Source organism: Triturus cristatus, chromosome 8 (genome assembly GCF_964204655.1).
Source record: "Triturus cristatus chromosome 8, aTriCri1.1, whole genome shotgun sequence".
Lineage (NCBI taxonomy): Eukaryota > Metazoa > Chordata > Amphibia > Caudata > Salamandridae > Triturus > Triturus cristatus.
The window spans coordinates 1,635,052,303-1,635,065,286 of NC_140591.1; the positions used below are offsets into that span (position 1 = coordinate 1,635,052,303).

General features: G+C 48.5%; 1 protein-coding gene across 3 annotated transcripts in view; it reads left to right on the forward strand.

The window, feature by feature from the left end:
* Positions 1-12,984, forward strand: part of LOC146808464 (transient receptor potential cation channel subfamily M member 2-like) — a 1,747,278-nt gene that overhangs the window by 367,446 nt on the left and 1,366,848 nt on the right. The gene's annotated exons all lie outside the window — the stretch shown is intronic.

A 12,984-nucleotide genomic window follows, 5' to 3' on the forward strand; every position in this document is an offset into this window, starting at 1 on the left:
GTAAGTACAACAGTCTTATTCAAGCATACATTAAGTCACACAGGTAAGTAATACAGTTAGGCCCTAGGGACCACGCAAACCATATACTAAAGTGGTATAAGGACCACTGTCATGGAAATAGAATAGGCCTAGGCCTAGGGAATCGCCGGGGCTACACTACACTACCAACAGTTAGGAAGTGGGAGGCCCACGGGATTCAGGTGCAGAGTGGAAACACTCACGCGTAATGCGTATAATCGATAGAAATAGTACAGTTCTGAAATAAGCAGTTTTAGGACACTTCTGGAGTAGCTCGAAAGTAGAGACTCGGAAACTAGACCCTAGGATAGTCACTACCCTTGTGAGCACCGAAGTACCCAAGTTACCTAGCCCACAGGCTGCGGGTGCATAGGTGTGAACTTGCGTCGGGTTTCGTCGTGGACTTCTATGGATGCCTGAAGGAAAGTTGCTGACAGGCAGTCAGTGCAGAGTGTCCGGTGGATCCCAAGGCCGGGATCAAGAAGGAAGGGTACCTGCAAGCAGAAGGGACAGAGTCAAGGTCACTAGCCAGTGACCACGTGGAACCAGGAGGGAACCAGGCGATGTCGTGAAGATTGCAGGTGAAGGGTGAAGCTTGTCGCAGCAGCTACGGGTACCAGGAGACGTCGAGGACGACCAGGAGGCGAGCTGTCCCACGAAGGCTCTGGCTGTCGGCGGCGTCTACGTTGAACTAGGACTCACCAAGCCTTGGCAAGCGGAACCCACGAAGAATGGAGGACTTGCTTCTGGTGCAGACCAGGAAGGTCTGGGGTGCTTCTCTTTTGCAGAGGAGCGGGAGCCAGTCTGGAGGAGCCAAACCAGCAGTGAAGATTTGAAGGTGTGTTGTCACAAAGGCCGCTAGCCAACGTGCAAGCAACCAGACAGACGCGGCAAGCAGGAAAATGCAGAAGGGCCCCACGCAGGACTCGTGGAGTGTGGGGGGCTGATCTTCGGTGCAGATGGTGCTTGGGGTTGGGGCTTCTCAATCCCCGGTGCACAACTTCGAGGGTACCTCAGAAGCTGCGCTGGAAGATACTCGCCTCTTTTCCCAGGTAGCCGGTCCCACGTCTCTCGTCGCCTCCACGGATCTCAGCTCGGCTGGGGATGTGGATCAGGGTCGGAGAAGTCTGGAAGTCAAGGCTCTGGTCGGGCTCTGCAGTCGGTTCCTCGTAGAACTTCAGCAAAGCAAAGGGTAGTCTCTTGATGGTGCCTGTTTGCACAGGGTACCCACTCCTTGGCCACAAGGGAGATTCTTCAGTCTTCTTCTTTCGTCGAATGTCGAAGGTCCAGAGTTTCTGTTCAAGTTGCAGGTTCAGGATAATCTAATCTCCTGGGGCCCAGCTACCACTCTTATACTAATCTGGGGGGCTGGGTTGCCTGCTAGGTCACGCCTTATGGGTGGGACCTGGGAGGGGGGTGGTTACACCCCCTTTCCTTTGTCCAGTTTCGCGCCAGGACTGGGGCTGGTTTGCCCCAGCACCGGTTTGAACTGGACTATGCATGGGACACGTTGTGTGCCCCAGGCATCTCATTCCTTACAGCCCTCCCTACCCCAATACACTGAAGTCTGTCTGGGGAGGTGCTAGCACCTCCTCAAGCAGGAAACCTATTGTCCAAGCCTCCCTTGCCGGGGATCACTCCCAGCAGCAGGAGGTCAGACTCGTGTCTGTGGCAGCAGCATCCATTTTGTGATGCTGACGCTTTGGTTAGAGTTAAACAGCAAAGTAGGATTTTAACATGTCTCTCCCTCTAGAAGGGGGGAATAATATCCTCATCACCAGAAATGGTATGGGGGTATTATTCCAGTGTTAGACACCTTACACGACATGTTTTGATAAAGCCAAACCATAGTTACCATAACCGTTTAAGATTATAAGGCACTTTAAGAGTATATGGTAGGCTATATCATAGAACAGCTACAAGGACATGGTTCCAAAAGCTGCAGACAGGCTCAGCTCATGCTAGAGCACCATCTCACATGTTACCAAGCACTCTGCCTCCAGGATTGTTAAGGCCTGCCATAGGAGTGGCTGATAGGTACACATGTGTCTATATATAAGGTAGGTATAGGAATACTACACCTAAGCAAGGGGTGATTACATGGCCTTGCCCCAGCTGAGTGATCAGCCAGTTGTCTGATTGGAAGGCCAGACCAGGGGTGGCATAATACATGCTGCAGCCCCTGGGAGGCCTAGGGTACACCTATGCCCTGGGTACCTAGAGTACACTGTACAGGGTCAAATAAGGTGATCCTTACCAATTGGTTATGTACCTAGGGTACATGGAGTCCATTTTAAAGAGAGAGCAGACAGACTGAGACCCTGAATGGCAGGATCTCAGGCCAACTAAGTCGAAAAACCAGCTAGACACTAGGCAAAAAGTTGGGGGTAACCATAGTCAGATATCCACCTTCCTACACGGCACTCCTGAATTGGTTCTGGGTCTGGGAGGTGCTGCTCTCGTGTGCTTTCTGGGTCTGTGATAGGTTAAAGAGGTGCTGTTCCCTGGTGTGGTTTCTAGGTCAGCGATAGGTCTGAGAGGTGCAGCTCTCCTGTGGAGTTTCTATGTCTAAGATTGGTCTTTGGGGTGCTGCTCTCTGTTGTGGTTTCTAGGTCTGAGAGGTACTGCTCTTGTGAAGTTTCTAGGTCTGAGAGGCTGCTCGCATGAGTAGTTTCTAGGTCTAAGATAGGTCTGAGAGGTGCTGTTCCCCTTGTGTGATTTCTTGGTCTGAGAGATGCTGCTTCCCTGTGTGGTTTCTAGATCTGAGATAGGTCAGAGATGTGCTTCTCTCCTGTATTGTTTCTAGATATGAGATAGGTCAGAGAGGTGCTGTCCTCCTGTGTGGTTTCTAGGTCTGAGAGGTAGAGCTCTCCTGTGTGGTTTTTAGGTCTGAGAGGTGCTGTCCTGTGTGGTTTCTAGGTCTGAGAGATGCTTGTCTCCTGTGTGGTTTCTAGGTCTAAGGTAGGTCTGAGAGAGCCTACTCATGTTTGGTTTCTAGTTCTGAGAGGTACTGCTCTCCTATGTGGTTTCTAGGTCTGAGATGTGCTGCTGTCTTGTGTAGTTTCTTGGTCTGAGATATGCTGCTCTCCAGTGTCATTTCTAGGTATAAGATAGGTCTGAGACGTGATGTTCCTCCGTGTGATTTCTTGGTCTGAGAGTTGCTGCTTTCCTGTGTGGTTTCTAGATCTGAGATAGGTCTGAGATAATCTTCTCTCCTGTGTGGTTTCCATGTCTGAGAGGTGCTGCTCTACTGTTTGGTTTTCAGATCTAGTAGCTACTGCTATCCAGTGTTTTTTCTAGATCTGAGATAGGTCTGAGAGGTGCTGTTCTCCTGTGTGGTTTCTAGGTCTGAGAGGTGCTGCTCTCCTGTGTGGTTTCTAGGTCTGAGAGGTGCTGTTCTCCTGTGTGGTTTCTAGGTCTGAGAGGTGGTGCTCTCCTGTGTGGTTTCTAGGTCTGAGAGGTGCTGCTCTCCTGTGTGGTTTCTAGGTCTGAGAGTTACTGTACTCCTGTGTGGTTTTTAGAACTGAGAGGTGCTGCTCATGAGACATGTACATCTTGAGAGCTTTATAGTAAGGGGTCAATCGAGTTTTCGTACTATCTGCTGTCAATGGTGTTTCGACCTCTAGAATTACTAAGGTCATCTTCAGGATAGTAGGTGTTAGTTGAGCACTGGATAGGAGCAGAGGCTCTAGGACTTGGTAAAAAAGGCTGACCCATAAAGAGTTTAAATAGAGTGAATATTGGAGATGATCAAAGTATCTGAAAACATTTGCACTGGACATAGGGGCCAGAAATCAAAATGGGTCATGGTACCAACACATGAAGAAATCAATGAAACCTATCATGCAGTGTAATGAAAACACTGGAGGGTTCAACCCACTTGGGAAGAACACAAGTAGAATCAAGTGGCGCTATCAGGAGTTTAGGTAATGAGGCATGAACAGAGTGAATAAGTGAGTAATGGATCCAACAGAGTGGAAGGAACGCACACCTGTAAGTAGCATTAAATCACAAGCAATGTAGCCTGAGCAAAACACAGCTGTTTTGAAGGGGCATAAACAGACTCAGTGTATCGGTGTAGAGACTCGAAGAAAGCTCTGCACTGATTCAGTCATTCATTTCATGTTTATTGAAGTCCTGGATGCTGTCTTTTTGGTAATAGCCAGTGGGTCCCAGGATAAATTGTGCTCACATTTAAGTCCCAGAGAGGTCTAGGCTTGAACCTCCATTAATCACTGAACATTAAACAGCTGCCCCTGTCCAACTTAGGGGCAGTCTCTTTTCATTGGCATAAACTGTTGGCCCATCCAGCACAATCTGGGGTCCAGCCTATGTTTGTTCAGTGAGCAGAATATTATGACCATGTACTCACTCAAGATAGCTTCCTCACTGAGGAAGCTCTTTATTATCATGTTTTATTACTCCTATTAATTTAGCTGAGGTACTCCAGTGTAATTATCTCTTTATGATGCTCTACAGTCACACCTTAGTTTTGTCTCACTGAGGATGCACTCCCGTATCATGACTGTTTGTCTCACTGAGGAAGCTCGCCTATATCGTGACTTCTTCTTTCTCACTGAGGAAGCTCTCCTGTATCATTACTTCTGTCTAATGAGGATGCTCTCCAGTATCATGACACTCTGCCTCACTGAGGATGCTGCCATGTATGACTTTTTCCATCTCACTGAGGATGCTCTCCTGTATCCTGACTTTTTCTATCTCACTGAGGATGCTCTCCTGTATTATGACTTATTGAGTCTCACATAAGATGCTCCTGTGTATAATGACTTTTTCTATCTCACGGAGGATGCTCTCCTGGATCATGACTTTTTCTGTCACACTGAGGATGCTCTTCTGTATCATGAATTCTTGTGTTTCACTGAGGATGCTCTCCTGCATCATGGCTTGTCTCACTGAGGATTATCTCCTGGATCATGACTTCTTTTGTCTCACTGAGGATGCTATCCTGTTTCATGACTGTTTCTGTTTTACTGAGGATGTTCTCCTGTATTGTGACTTCTTCTGTCTCACTGAGGATGCTCTCCTGTATCATAACTTCTGTCTCACTGAGGATGCTCTTCTCCATCATGACTTCTTTTTTGTCACTGAGGATTATCTCCTCTAAAATGTTTTTTTTGATGTCTCACTGAGGATGCTCTCCTGTATCATGACTTCTTCTGTCTCACTGAGAATGCTCTCCTGTATCATGACTTCTGTCTCACTGAGGATGCTCTCTTGTATCATGACTTCTGTCTCACCGAGGATTATCTCCTCTATCATGATATTGTTGTCTCACTGAGGATACTCTCCTGTATCATGACCTTCTGTCTCACTGAGGATGCTCTCCTGTATCATGACTTCTTCTTTCTCACAAAGTATGCTCTCTTGTATCATGGATCTTTCTGTCTCACTGAGCATGCACTCGTATATTATAAATAGTTCTGTCTCACTGAGGATGCTCACCCGTATTGACTTTCTGTCTCACTGGGGATGCTCTCCTGCATCACGACTCTTATGTCTCACTGAGGATGCTTGCCTGTTTGTGACTTCTGTTTCACTGAGGCTCTCTTGTATCATGACTTTGTCACTGAGCACGCTCTTCTGTATTGTGACTTATTCTGTCTCACTGGGGATGCTCTCTTGTTTTATGGCTTTCTGTCTTGCTGAGGATGCTCTCGTATCATTACTTTTTGTCTCACTGAGGATACGCTACTGTATCATGGCTTTTTATTTTACTGATGATGCTCTTCTGTATCATGACTTTCTGTCTCACTGAAGATGCTCTCCTGTATTGTGACTCATTCTGACTCCCTGGGGATGCTCTCCTTTATCATGGCTCTTTCTGCTTCATTGAAGATCTCTTGTATCATGACTTTTTCTGTGTCGCTGAGGATGCTTTCCTGTAGTGTGACTTCTGTCTCTGTAGGGATGCTCTTGTTTCATGGCTCTTTCTGTCTTGCTGAGTAAGCTCTTGTATCCTGGCTCTGTCTATCTCACCAAGGATGTTCTCCTCTATCGTGACTTCTTCTGTCTCACAAAGGATGCTCTCCTGTATCATGACTCTTCTGTCTCACTGAGTATACTCCCCTGTATTGTGACTTTTTCTTCTCAAAAAGGATGCTTTCCTGTATCATGACTTTCTGTTTGAGGACGCTTGCCTGTGTGACATAACATTTCCCTCTGACTGGGTGCCCTTTCCAGAGCTATATTTATTTCTCTCTAACCCTGCTCTTCATGCTGTGTGTATTCTTTATCACTGAAGGTATACTCTTGTACAATTTCATATGAGTCTCGTACGCTGGAGATTTTTTGTGCCTATCTTGTGTCCTTCTCATTGAGTTGCTCTCCTGTCCCCTGGCACTTATGTTTTTCCCAGGAGATTATCTATTTGTCTGATTTAACTTTCTCTCTCAATAAGAATCCTCTGTGATGGCAGGACACTGCCTCTCACTGTGTGTGTTCATCTGTCACTTCATCTTTCTCTCACTAACAGATCCTCTATTTATTTGTTTTTATTAGTTACAGTTGTTAGGTGCACGACTCATCCCTACCGGGATCTCTAGGCACCGTTGCAATGTGGGAGTAAGGCGAGATTGAACTACTGAGAGAAAAGCCATGTTTTCAAAAGTTTTTGAATGTCTAAAAATCTGTAAATGATCGAATTGATAGAGGTAGCCTATTCCAATGGTAGGGGGCCTGGAATGAGAAGGTGCTGCCTCCGTGCCTCATTGTTCTGATATGTTGTGGGCATAGAATAGATGGTCACTCGACCTGAGCTGATGGCCGGGGTATATGATTGTAATTTCTGCCTCAAATATAGGGCCCTTCCCCGGCAAGGTCTTGCATAACAGGCAGAGAAGTTTGAAAAGGGCACGTTTTTTAATAGGGAGCCAATGGAGGGAATATAGAGAGGACTCGGAGGGGGAGCGAGGAGGAAGATTTAGTACACAGTATTGTGTGTTTTCTTTTCTCTCTCTCTCCACCTCTCTCTCCCTCTCTCCCTCTCTCTACCTCTCTCTCTCTCTACCTCTCTCTCTCTCTACCTCTCTCTCTCTCTACCTCGCTCTCTCTCTACTTCGCTCTCTCTACTTCGCGCTCTCTCTACCTCGCGGGTCTCTACCTCGCGCTCTCTCTCTACCTCGCGCTCTCTCTCTCTACCTCGCTCTCTCTCTACCTCGCGCTCTCTCTCTCTACCTCGCGCTCTCTCTCTACCTCGCGCTCTCTCTCTACCTCGCGCTCTCTCTCTCTACCTCGCGCTCTCTCTCTACCTCGCGCTCTCTCTCTACCTCGCTCTCTCTCTCTACCTCGCTCTCTCTCTCTCTACCTCGCTCTCTCTCTCTCTACCTCGCTCTCTCTCTCTCTACCTCGCTCTCTCTCTCTACCTCGCTCTCTCTCTCTACCTCGCTCTCTCTCTCTACCTCGCTCTCTCTCTCTACCTCGCTCTCTCTCTCTCCCTCGCTCTCTCTCCCTCGCTCTCTCTCCCTCGCTCTCTCTCCCTCGCTCTCTCTCCCTCGCTCGCTCTCCCTCGCTCGCTCTACCTCGCTCGCTCTACCTCGCTCGCTCTACCTCGCTCGCTCTACCTCGCTCGCTCTACCTCGCGCTCTCTACCTCGCGCTCTCTACCTCGCGCTCTCTACCTCGCGCTCTCTACCTCGCGCTCTCTACCTCGCGCTCTCTACCTCGCGCTCTCTACCTCGCGCTCTCTACCTCGCGCTCTCTACCTCGCGCTCTCTACCTCGCGCTCTCTACCTCGCGCTCTCTACCTCGCGCTCTCTACCTCGCGCTCTCTACCTCGCGCTCTCTACCTCGCGCTCTCTACCTCGCGCTCTCTACCTCGCGCTCTCTACCTCGCGCTCTCTACCTCGCGCTCTCTACCTCGCGCTCTCTACCTCGCGCTCTCTACCTCGCGCTCTCTACCTCGCGCTCTCTACCTCGCGCTCTCTACCTCGCGCTCTCTACCTCGCGCTCTCTACCTCGCGCTCTCTACCTCGCGCTCTCTACCTCGCGCTCTCTACCTCGCGCTCTCTACCTCGCGCTCTCTACCTCGCGCTCTCTACCTCGCGCTCTCTACCTCGCGCTCTCTACCTCGCGCTCTCTACCTCGCGCTCTCTACCTCGCGCTCTCTACCTCGCGCTCTCTACCTCGCGCTCTCTACCTCGCGCTCTCTACCTCGCGCTCTCTACCTCGCGCTCTCTACCTCGCGCTCTCTACCTCGCGCTCTCTACCTCGCGCTCTCTACCTCGCGCTCTCTACCTCGCGCTCTCTACCTCGCGCTCTCTACCTCGCGCTCTCTACCTCGCGCTCTCTACCTCGCGCTCTCTACCTCGCGCTCTCTACCTCGCGCTCTCTACCTCGCGCTCTCTACCTCGCGCTCTCTACCTCGCGCTCTCTACCTCGCGCTCTCTACCTCGCGCTCTCTACCTCGCGCTCTCTACCTCGCGCTCTCTACCTCGCGCTCTCTACCTCGCGCTCTCTACCTCGCGCTCTCTACCTCGCGCTCTCTACCTCGCGCTCTCTACCTCGCGCTCTCTACCTCGCGCTCTCTACCTCGCGCTCTCTACCTCGCGCTCTCTACCTCGCGCTCTCTACCTCGCTCTCTCTACCGCTCCCCCTCTCTCTACCGCTCCCCCTCTCTCTACCGCTCCCCCTCTCTCTACCTCTCCCCCTCTCTCTACCTCTCCCCCTCTCTCTACCTCTCCCCCTCTCTCTACCTCTCCCCCTCTCTCTACCTCTCCCCCTCTCTCTACCTCTCCCCCTCTCTCTACCTCTCCCCCTCTCTCTACCTCTCCCCCTCTCTCTACCTCTCCCCCTCTCTCTACCTCTCCCCCTCTCTCTACCTCTCCCCCTCTCTCTACCTCTCCCCCTCTCTCTACCTCTCCCCCTCTCTCTACCTCTCCCCCTCTCTCTACCTCTCCCCCTCTCTCTACCTCTCCCCCTCTCTCTACCTCTCCCCCTCTCTCTACCTCTCCCCCTCTCTCTACCTCTCTCTACCTCTCTCTACCTCTCCTGATCCAGGTATTTGTCTTTCACCTAGGGAGGCCTTCTTCGTAGTATGCTTTCCTATATCTTGGTATTTCTCTCACAAGCATTCTCTCCTGATTTTAGTTCTTCTTTGTCAAGGGTGGCAATGCGATTTTGTAAACTATTAGATTGCACAGGTAATGGTGTGCAGGTTTTATGTTATGTTGATGTGTATAGCGCACAAGTCACCTGAGAGGAATTCCAGGCGCTTTGGGCTAAGTATTCGAGTGGAAATGGCAAAGAAGATAGGTTGTTACGAATGGAAAAGATGAGGTTTAAGAGCCCAGGGAAAGGCCAGGACAATATGCTTCTTACTGAGTGCAAGAGGAAAAAAGTTTCATTATTTAGGGAGGAGGCACAAAAAGGGTGACAACCAAATCTGGAACGACAAACCCTGTGAGCTACCAAAAGCCAGTGTAATTTGGCTAAAATATGTGAGGCGGAAGAGTGACAAGGCAAGCTGAGGATGAGATGGGCAGCAGCAGTGTGTAAGTGTTTGAAGTGCATACACCAGATTGTACAAGAGCTCAAGAGAGTATTGATGTGTAGTCCTGGCCTGAGAGGATGAGTGCCTGGGCCACGGGCACAGTCTGCCTGAGAGGATGAGTGCCCGGAGCACAGTCTGCCTGAGAGGATGAGTGCCCGGAGCACAGTCTGCCTGAGAGGATGAGTGCCCGGGCCACAGTCTGCCTGAGAGGGTGAGTGCCCGGGCCACAGTCTGCCTGAGAGGGTGAGTGCCCGGGCCACAGTCTGCCTGAGAGGGTGAGTGCCCGGGCCACAGTCTGCCTGAGAGGGTGAGTGCCCGGGCCACAGTCTGCCTGAGAGGGTGAGTGCCCGGGCCACAGTCTGCCTGAGAGGGTGAGTGCCGGGCCACAGTCTGCCTGAGAGGGTGAGTGCCGGGCCACAGTCTGCCTGAGAGGGTGAGTGCCCGGGCCACAGTCTGCCTGAGAGGGTGAGTGCCCGGGCCACAGTCTGCCTGAGAGGGTGAGTGCCCGGGCCACAGTCTGCCTGAGAGGGTGAGTGCCCGGGCCACAGTCTGCCTGAGAGGGTGAGTGCCCGGGCCACAGTCTGCCTGAGCGGGTGAGTGCCCGGGCCACAGTCTGCCTGAGAGGGTTAGTGCCCGGGCCACAGTCAGCCCGATAGAATGAGTGCCTGGGCCACAGTCTGCCTGTGGTTTAAAAGGAAGAAACAAGGGGATGTTCTGAGGGATTCATCAAGGTGCCAAGGGAGTACAGAGGAAGCATGTTACTACTCATGCTTTTACATCACGTTCTATTACAATGTGGTTGTTACAACGACCGCATTGTTAGAACGCGATACCTTTACATCGCATGTCATTATATCGACTTGCTGTAGGGGGTGCGCTGGACTTAGTAATAGTATAATTTACTATTCCAACTCCAGCGTGTGCAACAAAACGGAATGTGTTGGAATAGTACATTTTAGTATTCCTTAGTTTAGAGCACCCCATACAGCAAGTCGATTTAATGACTTGCAATGAAATGGAATGGCATACTAACAACGCGCTTGTTGTAACGACCGCATGGTAAAAAGCACTGTGATGTAGTGGCAGCATTGTAAAAGCTGTTTCGCACAGAGGAATCTGTCCCCTTCAGACAAACATAGAATATTTTAATAATGTGATTAATGCTGCATTAGATGTCACTAAAATGTATAAAATATTTGCTACATGGTACACTATGGAGATATCGGCAGCAAAAAAAATTTAAGAAGTTGAAAGGAAATGGAGAGGTACATATTCAGAGAAAGATACAATTTTATACAAAGAGGAGTTAAATACATATAAAAATCGTTGGAAAGTTGATAATTCGGATCAGCAAATTTTTCAAATTGGAAATAAATGTGAGCTCCCCACCATTCATCCAGCTAGAACTTCCATAATTTAACTTCCTTCTCTTCTAGTTGTTACATGAAAAAATACAGAAAATCAGTCAAATCTTTAAGTTGAGGGAAACTAAAGACACTGAAGTGTATAATCCTCCGTTGAACCCATCCTCTGTTACTGAAGACTAATCCTGTTCAAGCATCGATGCCTGTAATTAAATCTGGATCACCAGTGGATCCCTTGCATTTGGCAAATAGTCTTGCACTGATAATAACAGATCTGATCCTCAGCAATTATCTATTTAAAGACCAATTTCTTGGCTGCCTTTTTCTAGCAAAACTACTGGAGAAAAATTGATAAACAGCCAAAAACCATATGGAAATGTGCTATTTTTGGGATAAAACCCAGTTGGTTGCAGACCAGTGCATTCCACAGACGGCCTTAGCTTCAGTGATGGGTGAGATGACTCCTTCTGGACAAGTGTCATGGTGAGCACTGGTCCTGATGGGTCTCAGGGATGGACCTGATATTGATTCAGGCTTAGAAGCATCAGGAGTACAGAGGGAAAGGCTTAGAGGGCTGATCTCCTTTCTAACTGGCCTCCAGGCAATCAGGACATCCTCCTTCATTTCAAAGAAGAGAGTTCTACCACTTAGAGTTCTACAGGGCTATATTTTAAGTCCCACTCAATACGATTTTGTACAGTTCTCATTGGCAAAGCTAATACTGCACTTTGGGCTGTCTCTGGTCTCTTATGCAGATGCCACACATTGTAGTGTCAGTGATAGACAAACTAGAGGCAGCAGGCAATCTCCCTGCTGGTAAATAGGCAGTAACACGTGCACTACTGCTCTAAAATTGAACAAGGACAAAACAGAGATCCTATTTTTTGGCCCCTTATCCATTGTTTTCACTGAGGTGGCTAGAGGTTTTGGGAGAGAGCCAACCGCCCCAGTACCAACCACAAAAAGTGTACATTTCATGATCAACACTGAGCTGAATATGGATAAACAAGGGAGTTTGATTTCGGTTTCCTGTTTTCTGCATTTGAAACTGTTGCACAACGTGCTCCCTATGCTTCCTAAGTAGATTTTGTTACATCTTGAATTAGGCATGATGCGTTCTCTCCTTAGTTCTCTGCTACATGTTGCTCAGCCAGAATGTGTGTGCATGATGTCATAGTGTTAGAAAGTTTATGTATGCTTGAGAGATCAGTTTGAGTGAGCATGTCGGTGTTAGAATGTTTGTCTGCTTGAGAGATCAGTTGGAGTGAGCGTGATGTCATAGAGTTCGAATATTTGACAGCTTGAGAGATTATTTGAAGGGAGTGGGCTGGGAAGCAGGAGGCATTGATGTTACATCTACATCACATTTGTAACCTGAACATAGGCTTTTATCTTCTAATAAATTACATCATAAAACCTATGCTACCTGCCTACAGAGGATCATTCTATGATTGCAACAATATCGACGAGTGGAAACTAACCTGCATGTGAACAAGTTTGAAGAGGAAGATCAAGTGTACCTGGAGCAAATTAAAGGATATGGGAGAGAAAGATTAAGTCCACAAGAAACTGAGAAAAATGAGAATAAGATAAAATGATTTCTAAAAGGAAAAGAGTTTGAGGCCTACAAGAAAGAAAAAATCCTTAAGCCCCACCAGTGTCAAATACAACTGACAGCCTGCAGTCCATTTAATTGTGTAAGATGTTTTGGTCTTTCAATTGTATGCCATCTCCTTTTCGTGATTGAGTTTGGATTATATAGTATCATACAGGTTCGTGACAACAGAAGTGTATTCATTTCTTTTACCAATGCATGCAGGTGTGGAATGAACCAACAGGGCAAGTGAACAGTGTGCAGCACTTAACATTACAACAGGGTGCTAGAGCTGAGGATTATAATATTTTGGTGCTGCATTGTTGGATTTAAAGGCAGTTTTGAAATGTTTTCAGAGGTTCTGGATTGATAAGTGCAGTTAAGGTGAAAACTTCATTCTGGAAGCAAAATCTGGGTCTAAGGGGAAGCAAGAATTGTGAACAACATGTGTTGATACCTGCAAACATGAGGAGAACTGACCGGAATCTGTGTGCATTTACA